This window comes from Salmo salar, chromosome ssa12 (assembly GCF_905237065.1).
Source record: "Salmo salar chromosome ssa12, Ssal_v3.1, whole genome shotgun sequence".
In the NCBI taxonomy this organism is placed as follows: domain Eukaryota; kingdom Metazoa; phylum Chordata; class Actinopteri; order Salmoniformes; family Salmonidae; genus Salmo; species Salmo salar.
In genome coordinates, this window is record NC_059453.1 from 61,465,815 (window position 1) to 61,480,681 (window position 14,867).

Consider the following 14,867-nt stretch of genomic DNA (forward strand, 5'->3'; position numbering starts at 1 on the left):
TCTGACAGAGCGCCAGAGTTCCTCTGTGGAGATGGGAGAACCTTCCAGAAGGACAATCATCTTTGCAGCACTCTACCAAATCAGGCCTTTATGGTAGAGTGGCTAGACAGAAGCCACTCCTCCAAACTCCAAGCGGGGGAGTGGCTTCTGCCCACTCCTCCAAACTCCAAGCGGGGGAGTGGCTTCTGCCCACCCCTCCAAGTGGGCTGACACTTATGTCCCCCCGAAAATAAATGGTGGACGACTGGACGAGGTGACCGGTTTCTACCCCTGCCATAGTTGTTCAGTATGTAAGGTCTCCTGTAAAAAAGTGAGTGAATTCTGTAGCTCTGCCACTGGTAAACAATACACTACCAAACAGTTCCTCACATGCAGCTCTTCTAACATCATATACTGTACCTTATCTCTTGTCCATGCAATACGTGGGTGGGTAAAACCAGTAGACCGATAAGAACACACATTATAGAACACAAGCACTGTAAGGAGAAATGACCCTAAATCCCCAATTGCACGTCATTTCTCAGAGGCCGGTCACCCCATCTCCTACATACATTTGACATTTTAGTCATTTAGCAGACGCTCTTATCCAGAGCGACTTACAGTAGTGAATGCATACATTTCATGCATTTTTTTGTATGTCCTTCTGTGCAATTTAAAAATGAAAAGTAAAATAGGACAAAACACACATCACGACAAGAGAGAGACCACAACGATACATAAAGGGAGACCTAAGACAACACAGCATGGTAGCAAGACAACATGGTAGCAACACAACATGACAACAACATGGCAGCAGCACAACATGGTAGCAACACAACATGGTAGCAACACAGCATGGTAGCAACACAGCATGGTAGAAACACAGCATGGTAGCAACACAACATGGTAGCAACACAACATGACAACAACATGGCAGCAGCACAACATGGTAGCAGGACAAAACATGGCACAAACATTATTGGGCACAGACAACAGCACAAAGGGCAAGAAGGTAGAGACAACAATACATCACAAGAAGGAGCCACAACTGTCAGTAAGAGTGTCCATGATTTTTGCAGCTCGTTCCAGTCATTAGTTGCAGCAAACTGAAAACAGGAGCGACCCAGGGATGTGTGTGCTTTGAGGACCTTTAACAGAATGTGACTGGCGGAACGGGTGTTGTATGTGGAGGATTACGGGCTGCAGTAGGTATCTCAGATAGGGGGAGTGAGGCCTACGAGGGTTTTGTAAATAAGCATCAACCAGTGGGTCTTGTGATGGGTATACAGAGATGACCAGTTTACAGAAGAGTATAGAGTGCAGTGATGTGTCCTATAAGGAGCATTGGTGGCAAATCTGATGGCCGAATGGTAAAGAACATCTAGCCGCTCGAGAACACCCTTACCTGCCGATCTATAAATTACGTCTCCTTAATGCAGTATGGTGGGATGGTCATCTGAATCAGGGTTAGTTTGGCAGCTGGGGTGAAAGAGGAGCGATTTACAATAGAGGAAACCAAGTCTAGATTTCTCTAAATAAAGGGACCAATGTGTGACCTCAGGGTCAGAATTTCTAAATGGTTTGATATACATTTAAATATTATTTTCTTGCAGCTTTCCATGTGTAGTTTTAAAAAAAACATTTTTAAATGTAACCTTAATTTAACTTGGCAAGTCAATTAAGAACACATTTTTATTTACAATGACAACTACCTCGGTCAGACCCAGACGACGCTGTGCCAATTGTGCACTGCCCTATGGGACTCCCAATCACGGCTGGATGTGATACAGAAATAAAAGTCTAGACATGCACAATGAGACCATAACTCCTCCTAGCAATAACAAAACATCTACATGTCATTCAAATTGTCACATGAAACATGGATACCACATGTTTATTTGTCATGCCTAGTAGCCAAGTCTATTTGCGCTTTAGTCAATTTCCCTATCATTTAGCCATGCTAAACATTCCTGAAGAATGAAAAATATACAGCATTTCTATACATTTGTTTAAATAGTTGATATAATACAATGGGTTCTGTCAAGAACATCATTGACAATAATGAAATTCATATAAATCAGTAAACTCTTCGAGCATTGTGTTTGTGTGTGTTACACTGTATACCCTATTTTAACTTACAGCATGTTCTCTGGCTTTATGACATGATTAGATCTCTTTATCATCAATACTCATCCAGCACTGTGTGTGTGTGTGTGTGTGTGTGTGTGTGTGTGTGTGTGTGTGTGTGTGTGTGTGTGTGTGTGTGTGTGTGTGTGTGTGTGTGTGTGTGTGTGTGTGTGTGTGTGTGTGAGATGCTGTTATTCATCTGGTCACTGTCATCTGGTACTTCTGTTTTTTTCAATGTCCTCACTGGGAATGAAGAACATGGTACAGAGGTAATGGGTACAGGTATCTGGAGATCCTTCCTTTGTTAGATTGTCTGTGCTGTAGTTGTAGAGCTCCTTTGCATTTCTGATTAGGGCTCGGCCAACCTTCACTGCTGTGGTTTCATGCCTCTCGATTACTGCACTTTCCCCATCACTGGCACCTTTACCATGTCTGGAGCCAGAATTGTGTATAGGGCAACCAAAATCAAACACAGCATAACAAACATCAGATATAGTTCCTTTTGATGTGTAATGTGCCCACAGCCATCAGAGTATTTGTAGATCTTGTTGGGATTCAGATTTTAGTTTTTTTAGATGATCAATAGCTACAGTTAGAAATGCGTTGACAGCATTGTAGTCGTGCTTGATATCATTATACAACTGTCGTCTGTGATGGTCTTCTGGCATTTCCCACATTTGCAGAACATTACCAAGGGGTGCAGTGTAGCACTCCTCTTGGGTCCAGAAAGCCCCCTGGGCCTCTTTCTGGTACCTACAAGTGTAGTTCTCGGCAAAGTCCAGGATGCCCAATGCTGTTTGTTTCCCGTGAGGTTGGCTTTCACTTTTGCAAGTTGATTGTTTTGCCAGTCCTTGATCTTAATCTATAAAACATAGCAACTCCTATTGAGATATCAGGGTTGAGAAATTCTTGGTGCAGCCGAGCAATGGAGTGGTCAAGAAAGCTGGCTGCCTTCTGTCGTGTCTTTGGCTATGCCGGATTAAGTGATATGACATGCTATTCTATAAAATCCTTTCTCTGTAATTAATATTACCTGATTGAGCTAATCATGTAAATGTAATTAACTAGAAAGTCGGGGCATCACGAAAGAGTGTTTATAGAGCTGTTATCTTCCGAATAAACTCTTAAAGACCTAGTAATATTTTACATCAATAGCAGTCAATATTAATCGTCACCTTATTTCAGTCTCATCTGAAAGTTGTACATTCTTGGTTATCTTCACAAACCCTGGCTAACAAGTTGAATCAGCAATACAAAATTGGGTTAAATTATTTATTTACTAAATACCTAACTAATCACACAGAATTACATATACACAGAATGCAAATTATGTCATACAGAAAATGTCCCTAGTGGACGGAGACGACATGACGTCTGGTTACACAAAAGAAAGGGGGTTGGGTTTGAGTGAAAGACTGAGGAACAAAGGTCTGCTCTGCTCTGCTCTGCTATCATAAATACAGTATCTTATGCATTCTAAATTACCGCCCATTTGGAAAAGGGAAATGCAATAAATATTTACTCTGAGCTGCGCTTCGGTAGGTTGGTCGTAGATGCTGGTCGTGTTGCCCAACAGAGATCTTGCTGTCCTCGGAAGAATGTCTCTGGTGGTAAATTGGATACGTTGTAGTATCTTCGTTGTGTGTTAGACTGGATACGTCGTCCGTCCTTTCCTAGCCCACGTTTACAGCTGCTGTTGCTAACTCAATGGCTAGGATATCTCACGTCTTTAGTGAATAAGAGTTCAAAGTTCATACCATTCACAACCAAAGCTCACGCTGAGGTTGGCTTAGTTCTGTAGTTGACATGTTAGTCCTTTTTAACGTATGGGACCGTCGTCCTCACGTCCTCGGAACAGAAGGTTACATTTTCGTCAAGGGCTTATATAGTGGAGGGAGAGAACGGTGTGTTTCATAGTTTATAACCTATGTCTCTTCACAGGGGCGGGCCACTGATTGAGCAGGGCTCTAACCTTATGAAAACCCAATTCTCTAATTTGGAAGCTAAAATTACATTTAATCTTTTCACTAATAGCTTCATATTCAAACATTTAAATTGCACAACAATTCCATGTGAATCTGATAACTAGAATGTGTAGACTTTCCCAGATACAGTTTATGTCGTCCTGTCATCAGTCATAATGTCTCAGATGACAACCGAACTGACATCATATTCATTAAGTACCAACGCATATTTTCAACTGGTTCTATTACCGAAATATGGTTCCTTTCCCCCCACTTGTTTGATGTTCCCAGACTCTCTATGTTTAACAAAGGCTATTCAAGAGTCCTTCAGTAGAGTCAGAGAGAGAGGGAAGGGAGAAAGGTATTTATGGGGGGGTCATAATCCATACCCACAGGCCAACGTCATGACACTTCCCATTCTTCTTGTTCAACTTTTTCTTATCTGGCACTTTGTGAGAGACTGCTTCATAGATTTTTTCTACTGCTGAGACTGTAGATTGAGGTAATCTATATGTCGACCGCATGGGCTTTTTTTAAGCTTGCCTTAAGAGTTTTCTACTGACTCCAAATCTTTTTGCAAACTGTATCTGTAAGTTGGATTCTTAATCATATTCAGTGAACAAGCCAAAGCTTTCCTAGTTGCAGATTGTCTGGACTTCGATTGGCTTTTGGCTACTGCTTCAACAACTGCCACATTCAACTTCCCTCTCTGTGGATCAGATGTTCTTCTGATGGGAAATGGCTGCCTTCCTCACTGAGGCCTTTTCAATGAGCTCCATTGTAGTAGTGACATAGTGACTGTACGTACATATCCCAAACAGAAGCTATGGATTACAGGCAACATCCGCATCGAGCTAAAGGCTAGAGCTGCCGCTTTCAAGGAGCGGGACACTAATCCGGACCCTTGTAAGAAATTCCGCTATGCCTCAGATGAACCATCAAACAGGCAAAGCGTCAATGCAGGACTAAAATTGAATCCTACTACACCGGCTCTGATGCTCGTCGGATGTGGCAGGGCTTGCAAACTATTACGGACTACAAAGGGAAACACAGCCGCGAGCTGCCCAGTGATGCGAGCCTACCAGATGGGCTAAATGCCTTTTATGCTCGTGCTTTGCCACACAGTCGTGGGTGAACAGGAAGTACAGGAGGGGACTAAGCAGGCACCCCTGAGGGGCCCCCGTGTTGAAGATCAGCATGGCAGATGTGTTCTTGCCTACCCTTACCAACTGGGGGTGGCCCGTCAGGTAGTCTAGGATCCAGTTGCAGAGGTAGGTGTTTAGTCCCAGGGTCCTTAGCTTAGTGATGAGCTTTGTGGGCACTATGGTGTTGAAAGCTGAGCTGTAGTCAATGAACAGCATTCTCACATACAGTAGGTGTCCTTTTGTCCAGGTGGGAAAGGGCAGCGTGGAGTGCAATTGCATCATCTGTGGATCTGTTGGGGCGGTATGTCCTCTTTGGTACTTTTATATATAGCAACAATACATTACAAAACAAACTCTTTAATCCCAACCCTCAGCCACTCTCAGCCCATCCCACCTATCACCATAGACCACCCTTGTTTGGTTTCCATGTGCCATATCTTTTTCAATTGTGCTGTGATGTTTAACAAAATGTTGGAATCTTTCTAATCGTATATTATCCACAGATTATGAGCTAAAGATAAAAACCTTTCCTACGAGTATTATTACATTATTTATTGATGGGCGATCTGGAAAGCCATTGCCAAACACTGCTATTTGTAAGGTTCATTTTAAGTGCATGTTGTGATTTTTTTTAACCATTCCTGAACCTGTGACCAGAAACAAGTTACATATTGGCAATACCAGAATAAGTGATATATTGATTCTGTCTCTTTGCAACAAAATCTACAGAGCTGAGATTGTTGTATGCCCCATATATGTAGCATTCTGTTGGTGGCAAGAATTGTATACAATAATTTAAATTGAAAAACTCTGCGTTGAGTCAAGTGTAGTTTTTTGTACCAGTTCATAAACCATGTGCCATGGAATTGGTAGATCGAAAATCTTCTCCCATTTATTTTGCAACCTGTATGCGCAGCTGTCAACATTTTTGTCCTCAGATGAAACTGAAATATTTTTCTATTTATGCCAGTTCCTTTCAGCCAATTTGTATCTTTAATATATGACAGGCAAACAAGTTCCCTACCTTCTCCCTTTTCCACTTGCCTCCATTTTTGTGGTAGTGCTGCAATCAATCAGTTGGTTGTAAATTTGGATTGAGCAGATATTCCCATATATTTTCAATAACTGCATATGTGACATAACTCCTCCATTTCTATTCATAATATCATTAGTAAATATACCAGTTTTAAACATGTTTTCCATAAAGAATGTTTTATTTAAATCAATATATTTGAGTTTAACCATAACATTTGTTGTATCTTTTCTAGAGGATAAAACTGAAATTGTAACCAGCTTTGTATGGCTTGTTTAAGAAAGGGCAATACTTTAAACAAAATTTCATTTTCAATTAGTCGGAAATTAGAAGTTGTAATCTGTATGAAGGCAAAAATTCCATTTTTTAACAAAGGATGAACTTTTCTTAATCTACTGGAGAACCATTTTGGGTAGAAGTATAATTTATGTATGAGTAAAGCTTTTAGTGAGAGGTTTAAATCTTTAATATTTAATAATTTTAGCCCCCCAAACTCATATTCATTATATAAATAAGCACGTTTAATTTTGTCTGGCTTAGCATTCCAAATAAAATGAAATATTTTTTACTCAAATAATTTTCTAAACAAATCTGGGTAGGCAATGCCATTAGTAAGTAAACTGTGATAGGACCAAAGAGTTAATCAATGTGATTTTTCCATAAATAGACAAGTATTTACCTCTCCATGGTTGCAGAATAATATCTATTTTTGCTAACTTTCTATTGAAATTAATTGTGGTAAGTTCATTTGTATTTTTTGAGATGTGAATACCAAGTATGTCTACTTCATCATCTGCCCATTTTATTGGTAAACTACAAGGTAGTGTAAACACTTTTTTAAACGATTCAATACGTAATATGGCACACTGTTATAATTCGGTTTTAATCCAGAGAGGCGAGAAAAGTGATCAAGATCTTCAATGAGACTGTGCAGGGATCCAGATTGCAGACTAGAGTCATCAGCATACATTGACACTTTTTATTTTTATCCCCTGGATTTCTAACCTCTTGATGTTCTTGTTGGATCTTATTTTAATAGCTAGCATTTCAATGGACATAATAAATAGATATGGAGACAACGCACAGCCTTGTTTTACTCCTCTTAAAAGCTCAATACTTTCTGAGAAGTAACCATTTTACATCTGGTGTTGCTGTACTTAATTTTTAACCCATTTGTGTAAGAGATTCACCAAAATTGAAGTATTTCAGGCATTTATATATAAATTGTAATAGTACTTTATTAAATACCTTTTCAAAATCTGCTATGAAGACCAGACCTGTTCAATTGTTTCAAGTAATTGTTGTATATTATCTCCAATATATCGTCCATGTAAAAAAACCTGTCTGATCAGGATGAATAATATCTGGTATAACCTTTTTTATTCTATATGCTATGCATTTTGCCAGGATTTTCACATCACAACATTGAAGTGTTAGAGGCCTCCAGTTTTTTGGATTGGACTGAATCTTTATGCTTACCACCTGGGTCGTGTTTTAGTAGTAATGAAATCAGACCTTCTTGTTGACTACCTGAAAGTATACCATTTGTATTAGAGTAATTAAAACATGCTAATGGATCTTTGAGTACATCAAAAAAGGTCTGATATACCTCTACTGGTATACCGTCAAGCCCTGGTGTTTTTCCAGACTGAAAAGATTTTATTGGCTCAAAAAGTTCCTCTTCTGTAAGTTGGCCTTCACACTGGTCTTTATGTAAATTTGTTAATTTGACATTATTATTAATAGGAAAGAAATCCTTACAGTTAACATCATTCAGTGGAAATGGAGGAGACTGAAAAGAAAACAGGCTTAAAATATAATTTTGGGAATCATGGATAACTCCATTTGTAACGAGTTTCTGTAAATTCTTTTTGGTAGAATTTCTGTTAAACTCAAGAAAAATGTTGTGCATTTTCCCCATTTTCCATCCAATTCGCTTTATTTTTGTAATAAATTACACTCGATCGTTCTTGAATAAGTACCTCCATTTCTTTTTGTTTTTCCTCTAACCTATTTTGTGCCTCTATAGTACAGTTTACATTACAATCTACCTGCGCTGTTACTTCCTCTATTTCCTTTATTAGTCTAATCTCTTTTGACCTAAACTGCTTTTGTTTTAATGATGAGTATTGTATTGAATGGGCTCTAAAAGTACATTTGAAAGTGTCCCATACAATAAAGGGATCTGCTGTACCTATGTTGTATAAAAAAAGTAAATTCTGAATTATTTTGTCTTAGTTAAGAACAAATTGTCATCCAACAGGCTTTGATTAAATTTCCAATATCCCTGTCCACGTGGAATTTCTCTAAGAGTTATATGGAGGCCAATTAGATGGTGGTCCGATCGCATTCGTTCTCCTATTAATACTTAAGCATACAGTAGCTGCAACTTTGTAAATCTCCAATTGCCCTAATATTCCACCCACTTAAACCTCCCCCCATATCTAGGTCTGTTGTCACTAAGACATCAGAACATCTCCCTGACTCATGACGCACCTTTGCGTCCTAAGGCAAACCCTTGGCCACCAATTGGTGTTGGCCAGAGGGAAATATGGGCAATCCCATGATAGCATAATTATCTATGAGGATGCCTAAGAGAACTAACCAAATAACATGGAAAACAGTAAAAAAAAAAAAAAAAATAGTAACAATAATAGATATTAATATAAATAATAACAGCACGCTCATATTTGAAAGTCCTAGCAAGGCTATAAGTATGTCAGCCCAGCCTGCTCAGGTCATTGGATTCAATTGTTGGAAATCCAATTTATCAACCCATGGAGGTCTGGATTTGGAGTCACACTCAAAATTAAAGTGGAAAACCACACTACAGGCTGATCCAACTTTGATATAATGTCCTTAAAACAAGTCAAAATGAGGCTCAGTAGTGTGTGTGGCCTCCACGTGCCTGTATGACCTCCCTACAATGCCTGGGCATGCTCCTGATGAGGTGGCGGATGGTCTCCTGAGGGATCCCCTCCCAGACCTGGACTAAAGCATCCGCCAACTCCTGGACAGTCTGTGGTGCAACGTGGCGTTGGTGGATGGAGCGAGACATGATGTCCCAGATGTGCTCAATTGGATTCAGGTCTGGGGAACGGGTGGGCCAGTCCATAGCATCAATGCCTTCCTCTTGCAGGAACTGCTGACACACTCCAGCCACATGAGGTCTAGCATTGTCTTGCATTAGGAGGAACCCAGGGCCAACCGCACCAGCATATGGTCTCACAAGGGGTCTGAGGATCTCATCTCGGTACCTAATGGCAGTCAGGCTACATCTGGCGAGCACATGGAGGGCTGTGCGGCCCCCCAAAGAAATGCCACCCCACACCATGACTGACCCACAACCAAACCGGTCATGCTGGAGGATGTTGCAGGCAGCAGAACGTTCTCCACGGCGTCTCCCGACTCTGTCACGTCTGTCACGTGCTCAGCGTGAACCTGCTTTCATCTGTGAAGAGCACAGGGCGCCAGTGGCGAATTTGCCAATCTTGGTGTTCTCTGGCAAATGCCAAACGTCCTGCACGGTGTTGGGCTGTAAGCACAACCCCCACCTGTGGACGTCGGGCCCTCATACCACCCTCATGGAGTCTGTTTCTGACCGTTTGAGCCGACACATGCACATTTGTGGCCTGCTGGAGGTCATTTTGCAGGGCTTTGGCAGTGCTTCCCCTGCTCCTCCTTGCACAAAGGCGGAGGTAGCGGTCCTGCTGCTGGGTTGTTGTCCTCCTACGGCCTCCTCCACGTCTCCTGATGTACTGGCCTGTCTCCTGGTAGCGCCTCCATGCTCTGGACACTACGCTGACAGACACAGCAAACCTTCTTGCCACAGCTCGCATTGATGTGCCATCCTGGATGAGCTGCACTACCTGAGCCACTTGTGTGGGTTGTAGACTCCGTCTCATGCTACCACTAGAGTGAAAGCACCGCCAGCATTCAAAAGTGACCAAAACATCAGCCAGGAAGCATAGGAACTGAGAAGTGGTCTATGGTCCCCACCTGCAGAACCACTCCTTTATTGGGGGTGTCTTGCTAATTGCCTATAATTTCCACCTGTTGTCTATTCCATTTGCACAACAGCATGTGAAATTTATTGTCAATCAGTGTTGCTTCCTAAGTGGACAGTTTGATTTCACAGAAGTGTGATTGACTTGGAGTTACATTGTGTTGTTTAAGTGTTCCCTTTATTTTTTTGAGCAGTGTATATATATATATATATATATGAAAAAAGAGAAAACCTAAATATATGGGAAGACCAGTCCTTTTTTTAATGTCAATTACATGCAAGACATATTTCATGTAGTCCTCATTATATCCTGTTGTATTCCGACAAAAAAAAGGAAAAAGGAACATAGATTCTAACGGCCGCTAGTAACTGCAGGTAAAAATTAGTCCTAGGCATCACATTATATCCTGTTGTATCGTGCCATGGCTGTGCCAGAGCCGGCCGCTCCCTTATGGGAAGGCATACTCAAGTTCAACTCACAATCGATTCCGACACAGGCAAGGCACGACAGCTAAGAACACATGCAGTACAGACAATCCAGAGTGAGTAAACCTGTAAAACCAACCCTCTCTACACCCTACACATTGTTTTTTATTCCAGCACCTCGCCTGTTTTGCACCTAGGCCTATATCATTAGGGTCAAGAATATAAAAAGGTAGCATAAATAGCTTATATAGAAATATATAATATACCTTTCTGTCACTTAGAGAAGTGCTTCCATAAGCCAATTATTGTATTAGTTCTACCGTTAACTTTAATCACTTTATCCCAGTGTTAACCAGCCCACACACAATAGAGACAACAACCCTGTTGACAATACCTCATCCATCCATTTGCCGTTGTGTATCGGAAGAATAATCATGGTGTTGATGTGAGCCATGACCAAGCTTTCAAATCAGCCTCTGGTCCGTGCATGCTCTGAGTACACATCCTGGTAATCTGTCTGGTACCTCGGCCTTGTGAATGTTGACCTGTTTAAAGGTCTTGCTCACATCTGCTACAAAGAGTGTCATCACACAGTTGTCTGCAACAGCTGGTGCTCTCATGCATGCTTCAGTGTTGCTTGCTTCGACGCGAGCATAAAAGGCATTTAGCCCATCTGGTAGGCTCGTATCACTGGGAAGCTCGCGGCTGGGTTTCTCTTTGTAGTCCGTAATAGTTTGCAAGCACTGTCACATCCGATGAGCATCAGAGCCGGTGTAGTAGGATTCAATCTTAGTCCTGCATTGACACTTTGCCTGTTTGATGGTTCATCTGAGGGCATAGCGGAATTTCTTATAAGGGTCCGGATTAGTGTCCCGCTCCTTGAAAGCGGCAGCTCTAGCCTTTAGCTCGGTGCGAATGTTGCCTGTAATCCATGGCTTCTGGTTGGGATATGTACATACAGTCACTGTGGGGGGGGGGACGTCATCGATGCACTTATTGATGAAGCCGGTGACTGAGGTGATATACTCCTCAATGCCATTGGATGAATCCCTGAACAAATTCCAGTCTGTGCTAGCAAAACAGTCCTGTAGCGTAGCATCCGCGTCATCTGACCACTTCCGTATTGAGCGAGTCACTGATACTACCTGCTTTAGTTTTTGCTTGTAATCAGGAATCAGGGGGATATAATTATTCGTCAGATTTGTCAAATGGAGGGCGAGGGAGAGCTTTGTTTGCATCTCTGTGTGTGGAGTAAAGGTGGTCTAGAGTTTTTTTCTTCTCCTCTGGTTGCACATGTGACATGTTGGTAGAAATGAGGTAAAACGGATGTAAGTTTTCCTGCATTAAAGTCCCCGTCCACTAGGAGCGCTGCATCTGGATGAGCATTTTCTCATTTGCTTATGGCCTTATACAGTTCATTGAGTGCGGTCTTAGTGCCAGCATCGGTTTGTGGTGGTAAATAGACGGCTATGAAAAATATAGATGAAAACTCTCTTGGTAGATAGGGTGGTCTACAGCTTATCATGAGGTACTCTACGTCAGACGAGCAATACACCATGACACCAGCTGTTATTGACAAATTTGCATACATTTCTAAAAAACTATTTTTGCTTTGGTATTATGGAGTATTGTGTATAAATTGATGCTGGAGAAAAACAATTTAATCCATTTTAGAAAAAGGTTGTAACGTAACAAAATGTGAAAAGTCAGTGGGTCTGAATACTTTCCGAATACACTGTAATAATTGTCAAATAGAGACTTACCCAGAAAGCCAAAATGTGACATCATGTGTGAATACTTATGTAAATGAGATTTCTGTATTACACTTTCAATACATTTGCTAACATTTTTGTGTATTGTGTGTAGTTGGGTGAGAACAAAAAACTATTTTGAATTCAGGCTGTAACAACAAAAGGGGTATGCATACTTTTTCAAGGCACTATGTATCAAGCACATTATATGACATTATGTGAATTTGGAATGTCTGATTATATGCCATAGGAAAACAAATAGGAAAACAATCACAGATCAATCTAAAATATGCATTGAGGTAAAAAGCACTATACATTACATTCAAAAATCATTAGGCTGTTTGAGGGAAAATCAATTATTTAATCATTATGGCCAGGGCTATAAAGGTTGTAGTTTACAGTACCATTTAGAAGAGTTGCAGCCTCCTCAGTGCTGTGTTGAACCTCATGAGAAGTCTCTGATTTCATTCTCTTTCCTGGAGAAATGTACTTGCCAGGTCCCTTTCAAATTCCAGCTGGACAATATGGGCTTTTGGTTGATGTAACATGCTGCATGCATCTGTGTTCACTGAATGCTGTAGGCTACAATCAGATGGCAGGGTGGCAGGATGTTTTTTGCTAGTCTAAAATTAGATACATGCTGCTTTTCTTCTCTCATTATATATTTTGCCTTAGAAGACTAAATAAACCCTTGCTCACCAAAATAGTGCCATAAATCGATAGAATTAATGTTTCAATCTAGTTGACATCAGTAAAGTTATCTGTGAGCTCTGCTTCTTTCGCAGAGCAAAGACTATTAGGGACCGGGGAGAAAATGCAATAACAAAAAAATGGGAAAGATTTGCTGTGCAAAATTTCCAAATGACATCAGTTTCAGCGGTTGTAAGGAAATAGAAAGCTGTGAAAATGATCAGCTTTTATCCTTTCTAGGGTAGGTGGGACAAAATCGTCCCACCTACTCAACAGCCAGTGGAATCCCGTGGCGCATTATTCAAATACCTTAGAAATGCTATTACTTCAATTTCTCAAACATATGACTATTTTCCACCATTTTAAAGACAAGACTCTCCTTTATCTAACCACACTGTCCGATTTCAAAAAGGCTTTACAACGAAAGCAAAACATTAGATTATGTCACCAGAGTACCCAGCCAGAAATAATCAGACACCCATTTTTCAAGCTAGCATATAATGTCACATAAACCCAAACCACAGCTAAATGCAGCACTAACCTTTGATGATCTTCATCAGATGACAATCCTAGGACATTATGTTATACAATACATGCATGTTTTGTTCAATCAAGTTCATATTTATATCAAAAAACAGCTTTTTACATTAGCATGTGACGTTCAGAACTAGCATTCCCACCGCAAACTTCCTGTGAATTTACTAAATTACTCACGATAAACGTTCACAAAAAACATAACAATTATTTTAAGAATTATAGATACAGAACTCCTTTATGCAATCGCTATGTCCGATTTTAAAATAGCTTTTCGGTGAAAGCACATTTTGCAATATTCTGAGTAGATAGCCCAGCCATCACGGGCTAGCTATTTAGACACCCACCAAGTTTAGCCCTCACCAAAGTCAGATTTACTATAAGAAAAATTGGATTACCTTTGCTGTTCTTCGTCAGAATGCACTCCCAGGACTTCTACTTCAATAACAAATGTTGGTTTGGTTCAAAATAATCCATAGTTATGTTCAAATATCCTCTGTTTTGTTCGTGCGTTCAAGACACTATCCGAAGGGTGACGAAGGGTGACGCGCCCGACGCGTTTCGTGACAAAAAAATTCTAAATATTCCATTACCGTACTTCGAAGCATGTCAACCGCTGTTTAAAATCAATTTTTATGCTATTTTTCTCGTAAAAAAGCGATAATATTCCGACCGGGAAACCCTGTTTACGTTCAAAGACAGAGAAAATAAAAACATGGTGTCGCCTCGTGCACGCGCCTCAGTCTCATTGTCCTCTGATCGACCACTTACCAAATGCGCTAATGTTTTTCAGCCAGGGGCTGCAAAGACATCATTCAGCTTTTTGCCGCCTTCTGAGAGCCTATGGGAGCCGTAGGAAGTGTCACGTTACATCAGAGATCCCCTGTTTTGGATAGAGATGATCAACAAGGCCAAGAAATGGTCAGAGAGGGCGCTTCCTGTTTGGAATCTTCTCAGGTTTTGGCCTGCCAAATGAGTTCTGTTATACTCACAGACACCATTCAAACAGTTTTCGAAACTTTAGGGTGTTTTCTATCCAAAGCCAATAATTATATGCATATTCTAGTTTCTGGGCAGTAGTAATAACCAGATTAAATTGGGTACGTTTTTTATCCGGCCGTGCAAATACTGCCCCCTACCCTCAACAGGTTAAATCGGGTACGTTTTTTATCCGGCCGGTAAAATACTGCCCCCTATCCCAGACAGGTTAAC